At 37.9% G+C, this 13,653-nt stretch overlaps 1 long non-coding RNA gene across 1 annotated transcript; it reads left to right on the plus strand.

Moving 5' to 3' along the window:
• The first annotated feature begins 393 nt into the window (after positions 1–393).
• Positions 394–3,760, plus strand: LOC125494777 (uncharacterized). The gene is made up of 2 exons (XR_007271028.2): positions 394–3,335; positions 3,469–3,760. It is a non-coding gene; the product is annotated as an uncharacterized LOC125494777 (long non-coding RNA).
• Positions 3,761–13,653: the final 9,893 nt, after the last annotated feature.

Raw genomic sequence — 13,653 nt, forward strand, 5'->3', positions numbered from 1 at the left:
GCTGGTGGGTCGTCGATGCGGTGAGGATAGTGGAGGTCGGAGACGTAGGGGTGGTCGTGCACCGACAGTGCTGCTATTGTACTGGGTGGCACAATGACCGGAGGTGAGGCTGAACAGTAAAGCCACAAACAACTCGTGGTTTGAGAGGAGAGTGCGAAGGGGGTGAGGATGAGGGGGTTGGTGGCAGTGGGTGGGCAAAGGGAGGGAAGGGGTGGCAGTGGGTGGGCAAGGGGATGGGGGGAGGGAAGGGGGTGAGGATGGGGGTTTGGTGGCAGTGGGTGGGCAAGGGCAAGGAGGGGTGGCAGTGGGTGGGCAAGGGCAGGGAGGGGTGGCAGTGGGTGGGGAAGGGAAGGGAGGGAAGGGGGTGGGGATGGGGTTGGTGGCAGTGGGTGGAGAAGGGGATGGAGGGGGTACTAAAAAAATATTTAATTATTCACAGCGAATTATAGGAAGACACATATGCAATTAACCCATTCTCCTGGTCATCAACCTGTTTCAACAGGTCACGGTGCATTATGAGCGGATTGGGATAAAAGATTGGATTATTAAATAATAATCAAAAGGTTGGATTATTTTGAGCGAATGGCCCAAATGTTGGATTATTAGAATCAATTTTTCCTTTTATGATTATGATTGATGAGATTGTTTGGTAACATGAAATCGATTGGAAATCTGTATATATTTCCTAGTTGTATAACTTGTGAATTGGATTGCATTACTATTGTAATGCGAAATTCTATAGTATCACAAGCATGAAATGAATTGGATTGGTAATTATGATTTATTATTGTAATAAGGTTACAAGAGGTTGCCTAAACTAAAGAATTAAGCAATTTATCTAATAAAAAAACATTAAATGATTATTTGTTTAGTGTTATGTGAATGAATAATAATAAGAATAAGGTTATTTGGCGATAAACTTGTAGTTGGAATCCCTACAAGTATGAACAATGGGGGGTGTGGGACTTGTTGTACACTCCTACGCATGCCTACTATGACGACAACAATATCCTCATAGATTTTGATAGCTCAAGTAGGGGGAAGGTTCTGTACGATCTTGGGGTTATGCATAATAAGGTGATGGGTGTGAAGCGGAACGAAACCACATTTGTATTCCATCTAATAGACGAAGTTGTCTATTAAGGATTAAGTAGTCCATATGATTCTAGAAAGATGACGAAGCTCGTTCGTTGCCAATTAAATATAAAAGTAATAAAATGTAATACCCTCGTCGTATCATGTCTAGGAATGATTCTTATTACTTTGATTAAGCTTGGTATATTACTTCATTGTTTAAGTACTTACACAACATAGCTGATTATTTGTTATTTGTGTTGTTTGTTGACCTGTGATGAACCATTGATGTTCATTGGGGAGAACATTAGGTATGTTGTTGATGTTGCATGAGTTCGGGCATAGTGATTCCTTATTATTTTTGTTTTCTAAACTTTTAAAGTGTTTTATTGAACCTTCTAGAGTTATTTATGAATTACTTAGTTTATGGTTTTAAATAAAAAGGGGTCCATAGTGATTTCTTATTATTTCCACTGCAGTTTAGTTTTTAATAATATGGAGTAAGTTAATGTCTTTATTTCAATAAGTCTTGCGTCTCACCATGGCGGTAACACTCTGAAAGTCGATGCAACGTAGTTTATATGTGTATATTTTGGGGGTGTTACACAAAGCTTTTATATTTAAGATTATTTTTAATATTGTGTTCAAAAGTTATAATTTGATGATTTAATTATGAATTTAAGATTATATAATTTATGTAATGAAGAAATAAAAATTCATATTTACTTATTATGATTGGATTGGAATTTTAAATATCAAAGCATGGATTTTTATGATTTCATGAGTTGAAAATCATAGTAGTATATATTATAGTTTATGAAATTGAGTATTCTTATATGATTTAACTTGTTGTTGTTCATGATTTCTTAAGTTAAGTTGTTGATTCATGATTTGGGTTTATTTGGTTTGTAATTTCTAAATATGAATTTATTTGTAATTGACTAGTTTGGTTTGATAATGTTATTGATTCATGTTTATCAATTTAATTAGGAAATCTCAAGAGAAATGGGTTCTTCTTGATTATGAATTTATTGGGTTTTTTTTCGCTCTTGTTCTTCATTCAAAGATTGCATAATTTACGTATAATTTTGTTCATATGTGGAAAATTAGATGCAAAATGCTGAATTTGTGTGTGTGAGTGTTAGGTTCACCTAGAATATCACTTCTTTTTATTTCTCTTTCAGGGATTAATTTAGCTGATTTGCATTTGTTAGAACTCCAAGCTCTTCTAGAGATCTAATATTGAATACTATGTAATACTTCCTTTGAGATATGATGTTTAGATGGTTAAAATGCTAATTCGAATGCGAATGCCTAATTTTCTAATTTGTCTCCCCACTTTAAGAATCCTGACTCCGCCATCGATTTTAGTTCTTCGCTACTACTACAAAAAAAGCCTAGGAAACTGATTGAAAACGGCCTAGGAAACCAGACTACAACACGTTTTCATCTCACATGTGTCCTAGGTTAAGAGACCGGTTATAATATATGGTTTCTTTGATTCTTTGAGAGACCTGTTGATAGGTTAAAGCAATCTCTTAGATAAGTGTAAATATACTATGAAAAGAGGTTAGGAGACCAGTTACCATTTATAACCAGTCTCCTTACCTTACTCTTTGAAACCACACTGGTAGAAAAAGGTCAATTTGCGTCGCCCCATTTGCGTCGCACAAACACGGAAACGATGCAAATATACTATTTGTGTCGCATGCGATAATGAATCGACGCATAAGACGAATTATGTGCGTCGTATCTAAATATTGTGCGATGCAAATCATCTATGTGCCGTCGCATGAAGCCCATCATGCGACGCACATAACAAAGTAATCTGCGTCGCATGAAGCCCATGGTGTGACGCAGTATACAAGCCCACCCGTGTTTTATATCCTCAAACCCTAAAAAACTTCATTTGCAGCGAAGAAACCCAGCGCCTCTTTCTCATCACCCTCTCTCTCTCTCTCTCTCTCACCCTCAACCTCACCCTTTCTCTCTCTTAACCTTCATCTCTCTTTCGAATCTCAATAACGAAAGCATAAATCTTCTTAATTTCGTGTTTTCGGGTCTCTGGCATACAAATTTCGACAAGTTCTTCTTCAATTCTTCTTAATTTCGTGTTTTCGGATCTCTGGCATACAAATTTCGACAAGTTCTTCTTCAATTTCGAAGAGTTCTTCAATTCCGACAAGTTATTCTTCAATTTCGAAGAGTTCTTCAATTTCGACAAGTTCTTCTTCAATTTCGAAGAGTTCTTCGATTTTCAGGTATTTTTATATTTCTGTTGTTTAAGCATAAATCTCCTTCAATTCTGTACTAGTGTTTGCTAAAGATAAATTCTTGGTTTTTTTTCTTTTTAATTTCTCGTATATATTATAATGAAATTCATTGAATTTCCAGATCTGAAGGAGGAAGAGAAGAAATTGCAGACAAGATCTTACATTTCGGTTGTTTCATTATTTTCAGATTTTTATATTTCTGTTGTTTAAGCGTAGGATTTTCAGATTTTTTTATATTTCGATTGTTTTAGGATTTCGCTGAACACTTCATATTATTCCAGATTTTTTTCATTCTATACTGGATGTACAAGTGATATAATTTTTTGGTTCGTTTCATCGACCTCGCTGTATAATTTCATTGTTTAATTTCAGATTTTTATATTTCGATTGTTTAATTTATTTTATTTTGATGATTTGTACTGTATAATTTTCATTTTGAGATTTTCATCATGTTAATTGCAATATTCATGTCCCATAACTTAAATTATGGTTCACGAAATTAATTTCTTTGTTAGTTTCATCGACCTCGCTGAACAATTCATATTATTCAGTATTATTGCACTCGAAAAGTTCACCTTCATTCCAAGTTTTTTTAATTAAAAAAAATAATTTAAAAAAAAAAATTTTTTTTTTTTAAAAAATTGCAATTTGCGTCGCACGTAGCCCAAGGTGCGACGCAAATCACTCATATGCGTCGCACCCTAGGCGATGTGCGACGCACATTACCCTTTGAACTTGGTGTTGGGTTGTGGTAGCCATCTGCGTCGCACCGTATACAACGTGCGACGCAAATAACTAACTAATCTGCGTCGTTTCCGCATACGACGCAGATCGTTTCTGAGTCATTTGCGTCGAGGGCTTTGGCGTCGCACCATAGTCCGACGCAAATAGGCGCCTCACATCCGACGCAAATTGCCTTTTTTGTACTAGTGCCAGTTATTTACCACAACCGGTTTCTTAGGTGTATTACATGTTTTTTTTAATTAAAATGTTACAATATACAAACAGTTGCTCCTGTATTTGCGGTTCCATGTATATGCGCTTTTTGTCAACTAGTGCAGCGCTTCTTACTTGAAGGGCTGCGCTGGACTAGCGCAGCCCTACTTGAAAAGTGAAGGGCTGCTATGGAAAGGGCTGCCCTCAAAAAGCGCAGCCCTACATGCCATTTTCAGCGCAGCCCTACTTCTTTTTTCCACTAGTGATGGTCTACAAAAATGGTTCCTAGTTCAGGGATTCTACAATGGTTTGGGGAACAACTCGAGACTTATCCTTGACTCTGCAGCAAATGGGAGATTCATGAAACTAGAAATTGATGTTGCACATGATTTGATCGAGGAGATGGCTATTCACAACTCTCAATATGGCAATCCTCGAGGACTAGCTAACAAGGGTGGAAAGCATGAGATAGATTCTATATCCCTATTAGCTGCACAGATGAATGCAATCAGCAATAAGCTTGACAATATGCAACTCTCCTCTCCTGCAAGTGTTGCTGCTTCGGGTACTACATCTGTGATTTTGTGTGATAATTGTGGTACAGTTGGACATTGGGCATAAGAGTGTCGGAGTTCTCTCGAACAAGTTAATGCTTTTCAAACATATCAGCCGAACAACCCATACTCCAACACATACAATCCAGGGTTGAGAAATCATCCTAATTTGTCTTACAAGAGCACTAATGTCCTAAATCCTCCTATACCACAACCACAAGCACAACAATTGAACCAGAGGTATTACCAACAACCTTCCCAACACCCTCCTGGTTTCTCTAGACAACCTTTTAATCCATCTCAACAAGCACCTCCTGCCGATCCAATGATGGTTGAGATGAGAAACATAATGCTACAAATGCAAAAAGATCGACAAGCTGATAAAGCACAAATTGAGTCCATTCTTGCTCACAATAAGATGTTGGAGAACCAGTTGGCACAATTGGCTACTTCGAACTCTACTCGCCAACAAGGTGCTCTTCCAGCACAACCTCTTCAGCCTACAAATTCGGCAAATGCCATCACTCTCCGAAGTGGTTCTCACTATAATGGACCACCCATGCCGGTTGATGATACTTTGAGTGTGAAAAATGATGAGGAACATGTCTCAGCTGAAGCTAAAAATGACAAGGAGAACTCTAAGCAAGCAACTGAACATGAAGAGACCAATGAAGCCAAAAATCCTACTATTGAGGTTCCTCCTATCAAACTTCCTTTCCCCAATCGTCACCTCAAGAGTAAGCTAGACAAGCAATTTGGTAAGTTTTTGGAAATCGTCAAGAATCTTCAGGTAACAGTTCCTTTCACGGAATTAATTAAACAAGTGCCTGCTTATGCAAAATTTATGAAAGATATCTTGACTAGGAAAAGGGCTTTTAACGAGGTGGAGATAGTTGCTTTTACTAAAGAATGTAGTGCCCTTTTACAAAATAAATCTCCACCAAAATTAAAAGACCCTAGTAGTTTTTCTATACCTTGTCACATTGTTAGTTTGTTCATTGATAAAGCTTTATGTGATTTGGGGGCTAGTGTGAGTGTTATGCCATTGTCTGTTTCCTCAAAATTTAATATGGGAAGTTTGAAAGTTACCATTATTACTCTACAAATGGCTGACCGTTCTGTTAAATACCCCCTAGGTATTTTAGAGGATGTGCCTGTTAGAGTAGGTAAATTTTTTATTCCCGTGGACTTTGTTGTACTTCATATGGAGGAAGATCGGCAAATTCCAATCATTTTGGGTAGGCCATTCCTTCATACTGCAGGTGCCGTCATTGATGTGAAAAATGGTAAGCTACACTATCTGTTGGAGATGATGAGGTCACTTTTAATCTAAGCACTGCTTTGAAAAGTCCTATGCTAGAGGAAAAGTGTTGGAGTATTGATGTGGTTGGTGTAATTTGCCATGATAACATGCCCCAAGCTCTTTATATAGACCCCTTGGAGGCGGTACTTTGTCTTGATTCTTCCACAAGTGATGGCAGTATATGGAGTAATGAAGTAGATGCTATTGAGAAGATGCTAGCAAGTGAAGATTTGACCTTGATGGATGCCAACAGGTAAAGAGGTTTGATCGATCTGTGTGTAATGTAGAGGTAAACGGTCGTGCGGGACCTGCATAAACGAGTGCTATTCGGGAGGCAACCCGAATCTCTAACTCTTATTTTTCCTTTACTCTTCATTTCTCTAAACTATTTGCATATTGAATTTACTTGAATTCAAATTTTTTTTTTTTTTGTGTTTTTGAATTCACTTGAATTCGTTTCTTTTTTTTTTTAGTTTAGTTAGTTTCTTTTCGTAGTTTCTTTTAGTTTTTGAATTCACTTGAATTCAATCTTCATTTTTTTTATTCGACTAACCATGCTAACAAGTGTTGTTTAGTGGTTTTGGTGTGCTAATTTTGACCCTAGGTGAAAGCACGAGCTCAAACATGCGCCCGCGGGATTTACATGCTTTGCATTGACAATTACTGCTCACCCGCGGGATTTATCCCGCGCCCGCGGCCAGCACTCTCCCAATCTCACAAATTTCTGCCCACCCGCGGGGTGTAGCCCGCGCCCGCAGCCTGCAATTTCCCCCACATCACCATTTTTCTGTCTGCCCGCGGGTTTTCGCTTGCTACTACCATCCGCACAAAACAGCACGCACAAAACATAAAAATAATAATAAAAAAAACACAACCAACCCTCAAACACTCTCACCCCTCTAAGCCCTCTCGACCCCGCACCACTCTCGACCTCCCTCCTCTACCGACGACCAGCGAGCGTCCGACTAACCCCGACCCGCCGGCGCAGCAACTAACCCCTCTCGACCCTCACACATCGCACCCCTCTAACCCCTCTCGACCCCACACCTTTGCCCTCACCCTCCCTCATCTACCGACGACCGCCGGGCGTCCGACCGGCTTCCGCCCGCCGGTGAAGCGACACCCTTTGCCACTACCCATCCCCACCGCCCCCCCCCCCCCCCCCCCCCCGTTTCCACACATCATCTTCAAACCCTAAACTTTCTCATTGAATTGGGGTTTCTTCTTGAAGGTGCTTTGAAATTTCAATTGGGACTCTTGGACACGTACTTGGATTTCCTCAATCAAGTCCCCTACATCACTCAATCTTGTACTTCACGTGGTAGTAAGTTTTCGATTTGTTCACTTTCATTCCGAATTTTGAACACTTATTGTTTGTGCCTACTACTCATCATTGATACTTGGTTGCTATTCAAGTTGTTTATTGTTGATCAATATTGATTGGTGTTTAGCTTGTGTTGAAGTTCTAATTGCCATCGACACTACTCCTGAGCCCTCCTCGATGGACGAAGCTCCCGTTGCATGAGCTTTCTTTTTTCCCTTCCCTTACTTTTTACAAAGTGAGACATTGTGTTGTATTTAGCTTAAGGGTGGGATATTCTATCCTCTATTGTTTTCTAGTGTAATTTTTATTACTTTGTAGTTGTTACACGCTTTTGCCTGTTCATTAGGAATAGGATTTTACGTGTAACCAAAAAAAATGTACTGCTTTCTGAGTTGCATCATAGTTGCACTTTAGCTAGCTCATTTCATTATAGTTTTCATCTACGGGACTATTGTTGGCACACCTTCGAGAACTTTGTGGATATCTCTACTACAACTCTTCAGCTTTGTTGTACAGTGGTTTCATGATTCTTCATAGCATAATTGTGATACGATTGATTGGCCTGGGTAAGACTGTTTGATCTCTCTGGCTGGCTTTAACTTTACTGTGCAGACAAAATTGACCCATGTGAGCTTTTGTGCCTAATAAACTGACGAATCTGTGTCAGTTATGTTCTTTCATGAGTGATTAGTTCCTCAGTTGATGTATTGATCTTGATTTTGACCTGGTACTCCTTGATACTTGATTGTGTACACTATTTGATATGATTGAGGCGTTCATTTCATGATTTTAGCTCCAGAGTTCTACTTGTTTACATATTTCCCGTCTCTAGCCCCGCTGAGCTTTCTTGACCTTTGCTTGCTACTTTCACCCATATTACAACCCTGAACCTCATTTGATTATTGTCCCAAGCCTAGCTTGGGGAGCAAGTGTTAGTTTTGGTCATACTGTATTACATGGATGTAGTTAATGCGTGGTTTTGTTGAAGGAAAGTGTTATTAATGAGCTTTATCATCGAATTCGACTGTGGTTCAAAGAGATTTTGGCAATATGGAAAAAGAATGAAGAAAAAGAAATGAAAGAAACAAAGAAAGTGAACATTTTTTGAAAGAAAAGTGAAAATGTTATATATGGGTTACTATGCATGAAAGATATTGTGGTGATATTTTGGCAATGATGGTGTTATATGAAGTTGTGAATGACCTGTTCGGCCGTTTTTACATTGATATTTGTTCCCCTTCTTGGCTTTTCCACCACATTTCCCAAAATATGATCCATACCCTTAACCCTAGCCTCGTTACAACCCTTGAAAGTCCTCTTGATCTTTGTGTTGCATTTTTCGTGTTGAAGGTGAGTCAAAAGGCCAAAGTTAAAGAGTATGCTTCTTCTGAGTTGATATATATATATATATATATATATATATATATATATATATAGGTTGAGATCGTTGAGTGTCATTGATTTTCGCCCTAAACACAAGAGGGTATTAGTGCACATATCTATAGTGAGGTCTGTCAAGTTTTGTTAAGTCCAGCTTGGGGGAAAGGGTTTGTGGTAAGATTGTTGAGTTGATTGGTCACATGGCGTGCTATGCGGCTTTGTTTCGTAGATACTCGATGCTTGGTTCGTGTAGCATTAATATCTCTCGTGTTTTGGATTGTGTGCTTAACCCTGTTTTAGTCCCATATTGTAGGTTATCATATTCTTCCCGTGTCTATTGTTTGATTGCTGGAGGACAAGCAACAGTTTAGCTTGGGGGAGTTTGATGAGTCATATTAATATAGGCATTTCATGATGCATTTAGGTTGCATTTTAGGATCATTTAGTTGCATTCTTAGTCCATAATTGCATATAGTTACTTAAGTTGAGAAGATATCACTCTTGTGTGTGTTTTCGGTGTTTTTGATGTTTTCAGGTATTGAGACACAATTGGAGTATTATTGGACAAGCTTAAGCATGATAAGCTTCTAGAAGGAGCTAAGTCAAATGAGAAGTCCAAAGGGCATCTTCGAGTCAGATTGCAACCCAAACATAGCGGAAACATATTAAAAGAAGTATGGAAATTGAGTCATGTGCACTCTTTTGATCATAACTCATTATCCAGAGATCCGAATCTAGTGATTCCAGCGGGGATGGAAACTAGACTTGGAGAGCTTTCCAACGGTATATCACACGCCCCGATACAACTTCTAGTTTGCGAGATATGGTTTTTACAAGTTGACGCTGTTTTGCAGGACGAAAACCCACGCTCGCGGGTTATTCCGTGTTGCTTAGTCGAATAGCTTTTCTTTTTGACGAATTAGACTCTATTTTTCTAGTTGTTTTAGGAAATAGAAAGGTATAAAGACTCAAGGGAATATTATTATTTCCTATCTTATTTTCTATTTTGTTTTTTCCATCATTAATTCATTGGAGATTAGAACTCTTTTTCTCTCTAATTAGTGAAGAACCCTAGTTTTGCGTTTTCCCCAATTACATTGAATTTTCAAGAGAAGCTTTGATTTTTGCAAGATTGGTTCTACAATTGGTATTATTTTTTCTCTTCTTATTCCTATTCAATCCTTTATTAATTCATGTTTGCTTATTTAATTATGAATATGTCTTCCCCAATTATGATTGATAGTCTATTTCTAGGGTTTAGGGGGATCTATGATCAATTAGGAAGGGATGTTTATTAAAGTATTGATTTTTATTGATGCATGTTGATTCCTATTGAATGTTTTTATGTATTTTCAATCCAATTTGGCCAGATTTGATTGTTATAGTATTGCAATATTAGGTTATGCGCCGAGAGGTATAAACTTGATATTAAGGCTAGTTTCAATAGGTAGAGTTGGTATTAATAAATTGCGAGAGCCTGTTAATACTATTTTATGGTTGATTTAGACTTGAGAGAGCGAATCAATCTATTTAACTGCATTATTAATTGTTGATTTTTGTGTTTCATCCCGAATTATTGATCATTGGTGAACCTATGCCCTAGACTTTTTATTATTGATAATTCTTGATATAGTTATAGTCTAGTTTAGTATAATTACTCACAAACACTCGTTCCTATACTCTAGATTTGACTGACAATTAGGAAAAGAACACTGTTTCTCTATGGATTCGACCCTACTTCCCTGACTACTATTTGTTAGAGGACTTTATGATTACTTTTGATAAGGTGATACGACTTTAGCCTGTCAGCAGGCCAAGAAACAAAGGTACACTTTGCTTGACACACTACACTACACTCCTCATTGGGATATGGCAATGGTGCAGTTGTCACAATATCTGTGGTAATAGAGACTCGACGATAGTCTTGTTATAAAGAGGTGAAATGATTCAAAGTCGCTTCCGTTGACCCGGTATGTGCACTTGTCCAATTGCAACAATTTGAATCTCAAACTCATTCTCAATCGCCAGGCAACAATCATGAATACCCTAATCTATAAGAAAAATAAAACTTACCCAAGTGTAAACAAGAATTTCCATAACTTGAAATAAAGTAGGAATGATCAACATCATCAATTAAGATCAAAATGTAACCATTTTATTCAGCTGCCCATTATTTAAGATCAATATCATCAATTAAGTTTCACCTTAAAGTTTAATTTTTTTAGGTGCATGCTAGATTTGCAGTTCATGAAGGTCAGACATCAAGGACTCCAAGTCCAATTCCAACATTTTGGATATCATCTTAGAAGCAATGAAAACAATTGGATAACATTTTGTCATGGTTCTATATTTTCTTGTTATTCAATGTTTTGCAGCTAGATAATGAAATATCCTATCTGTATATATGAGCTCCAAGTGTCTAATTTGGTCAAGTTTTAGGCCAGAGTAACTGAATTAGTGGCATCATGATAAACCATCACCATCTTATCAAATTTGTTGATATTTAGGTTCAACATTTTAGTATGTTTTGGGTACTTCATAATGTTACATACTTACCCTTGAGTTCTTTCAAGCCTAAATTGTATTCTTAATACAAGAAGGCATAAACACTGAATTTGCTGGAAGTTGGGTTGTAACCATGTATATGATGCTTGCATCTCTGGCCAATGGCTAAACATGGCTGTCAAATTATATAGTCGCAGTAACTCCGCCAATGGCTAAACATGGTTGTCCAGACAAATGTGGGAATGTACTATTCCTTACCCTTTTGGTATCGGCTCAAATTGCTATTACGATGAATGGTTTGAGATTAAGTGTAATTATTCCAATTCTCTGCTCACAAAATTAAGTCTTCAGGTGCTTGAAATTTCCATAGGATCATAAAAAATGAGAGTTAATGCTCCAATGATTATCAACTATACTACTGGAAATGTAACCTGGACAAGTACTTACATACAATATAGTGATCATTTAACTTGTGACAAAGTTGTAACTAGTCTCCATGTTCATCACCAGATATTTCAGCTCATAACTGTTAGAGTTTTTATCTAAATAGACAAGAAAGAAAACTTCTACCCAGAAGGCTAGCTCAACAGCAGGAGATTTAGATTAAATCTTAAATCTTGAGCCACTAGAAGATTATAACATAATACTAAGTTTATCAGTCCCTATACTAAAAATTAACAGCAAGCACATAACTACTAGTACCAACTGTCTATGTGCAATTGAATAAATTCTTGCACACAAAAAGAATAAGATTTTCTTATGCTGGTTGATTCAGAGCTTAATTGATGCATTTCGTTACGCACTGGTGAAAGGAGGTTCTTTGATGTTGTGATGCAAGTAGTGGATACATCTCGGGAATCTAAGATTTTTGTTGATAAGTGGAGATACAAGTAAGCATTTATGGAGACCCATAAGAAACTTAAGGTATCAAAGGTGAGGAGGAAGAACTTCAAGAAGATGGAAGCCCTGATTGCTTTTAAGAATTGGGCTGGATTGAGTGCATGAGAGCTTTTAGATGTTCTGTGCCTGCTTTCAGGCAAAGAATTGAGCTTCATTGATCATGACATTAGGTGTCGGTGGCTCTTTGTCGACCCTCTTGGCATATCATATTAGTAGAGAGAATAGGGAAGGACTGTGATTTTACCCCTCAGAATTCTGAACTTCCTTCTACTGCTTTTTTGGGAATATCATGGGACTTAAAGCTTTATCAGGTAAATTTCTAGTCCATGCACTCATCTTATGCCTTTGTTATTGTTAACTCCTTCATTTAGATTATGCAAAATTTGGGGATTTCCGTTCTATGTGGCTGATCCTTACATGTTTCTGTACTAGCTTTATTAGCATATTGCTAAGAATCAAAGTATTGAAATGGGGGTGGGATATCAGTTCTTTTGTCCAAATTGTATGGTCGGATATAGGCTCAAAAAAAAAAAAAAGAGCAACCACATAACTAATATTACCAACTGTCAATGTGCAATTGAAAAAAATCTTACATAAAAAAAAAAAAAAGAAGAAGAAATGGGGAAACAAACAAAAAGCAGCAGGCCATTAATAGACACAGATGCGCAAATTTTAACAAAAATCTTTCACATACCCATATGTAAGAGGAGTTAAAGGGTGTTCATACCTGAGGCAATATATGCTCACTAATAGGCCGAGCGTCATAGTCCATTTCGCGCAAATAAATACTCGTAGGGGAGGGATTGGCAGGTTCATGTCCAGTAACAACATTCTCAGGCAAACGAACAACGTATGGTTCAGGGTCGCTCTCGCTCGTGGTTTTGAGGTTGAGATTTCAAAGGGCTTAACATACCTTTAGACCATTGAGAAAACCCATCACCTGTAGTAAGTAATTGAGTGAAGAACCCATCTTTTTCCCCTTGTCCAGTCGAGCTGCTTTGTAGTTTCCCTTCAGCTACTTCACCATCTCTATGAGCACCGAAACCATTATACTGCCCACCACCTTGGCCACCAAAAGTCCCCATTAGACTTGCACCGGCCATAAATTGCTTCATCTGCTCTTGGTTTAAGCATGTCATCATAAAAGTCATCATAAATTGTTGGTTGTCTTTCATATGTCTCATCTCTAACCTGAGGTTAGTTATTTCGACTCGCATTTGGCTGGGTGGTGTTGGTCTAGAAAATCCAAAGTACTCCGTGTTTGTGATGCCTGATCCAACACCCCTAACACATCCACCATGCTCGAGCTTCTTAAGTGCTCTAGCCAAAATATCATTTCGACCACCCTCTATGATAACTTCACCTTTTTTCGATTGCGCCTTCAATGCATGCTCAAATAACAGT

Source organism: Beta vulgaris, chromosome 2 (assembly GCF_026745355.1).
Source record: "Beta vulgaris subsp. vulgaris cultivar EL10 chromosome 2, EL10.2, whole genome shotgun sequence".
NCBI classification, from domain to species: Eukaryota; Viridiplantae; Streptophyta; class Magnoliopsida; order Caryophyllales; family Amaranthaceae; genus Beta; species Beta vulgaris.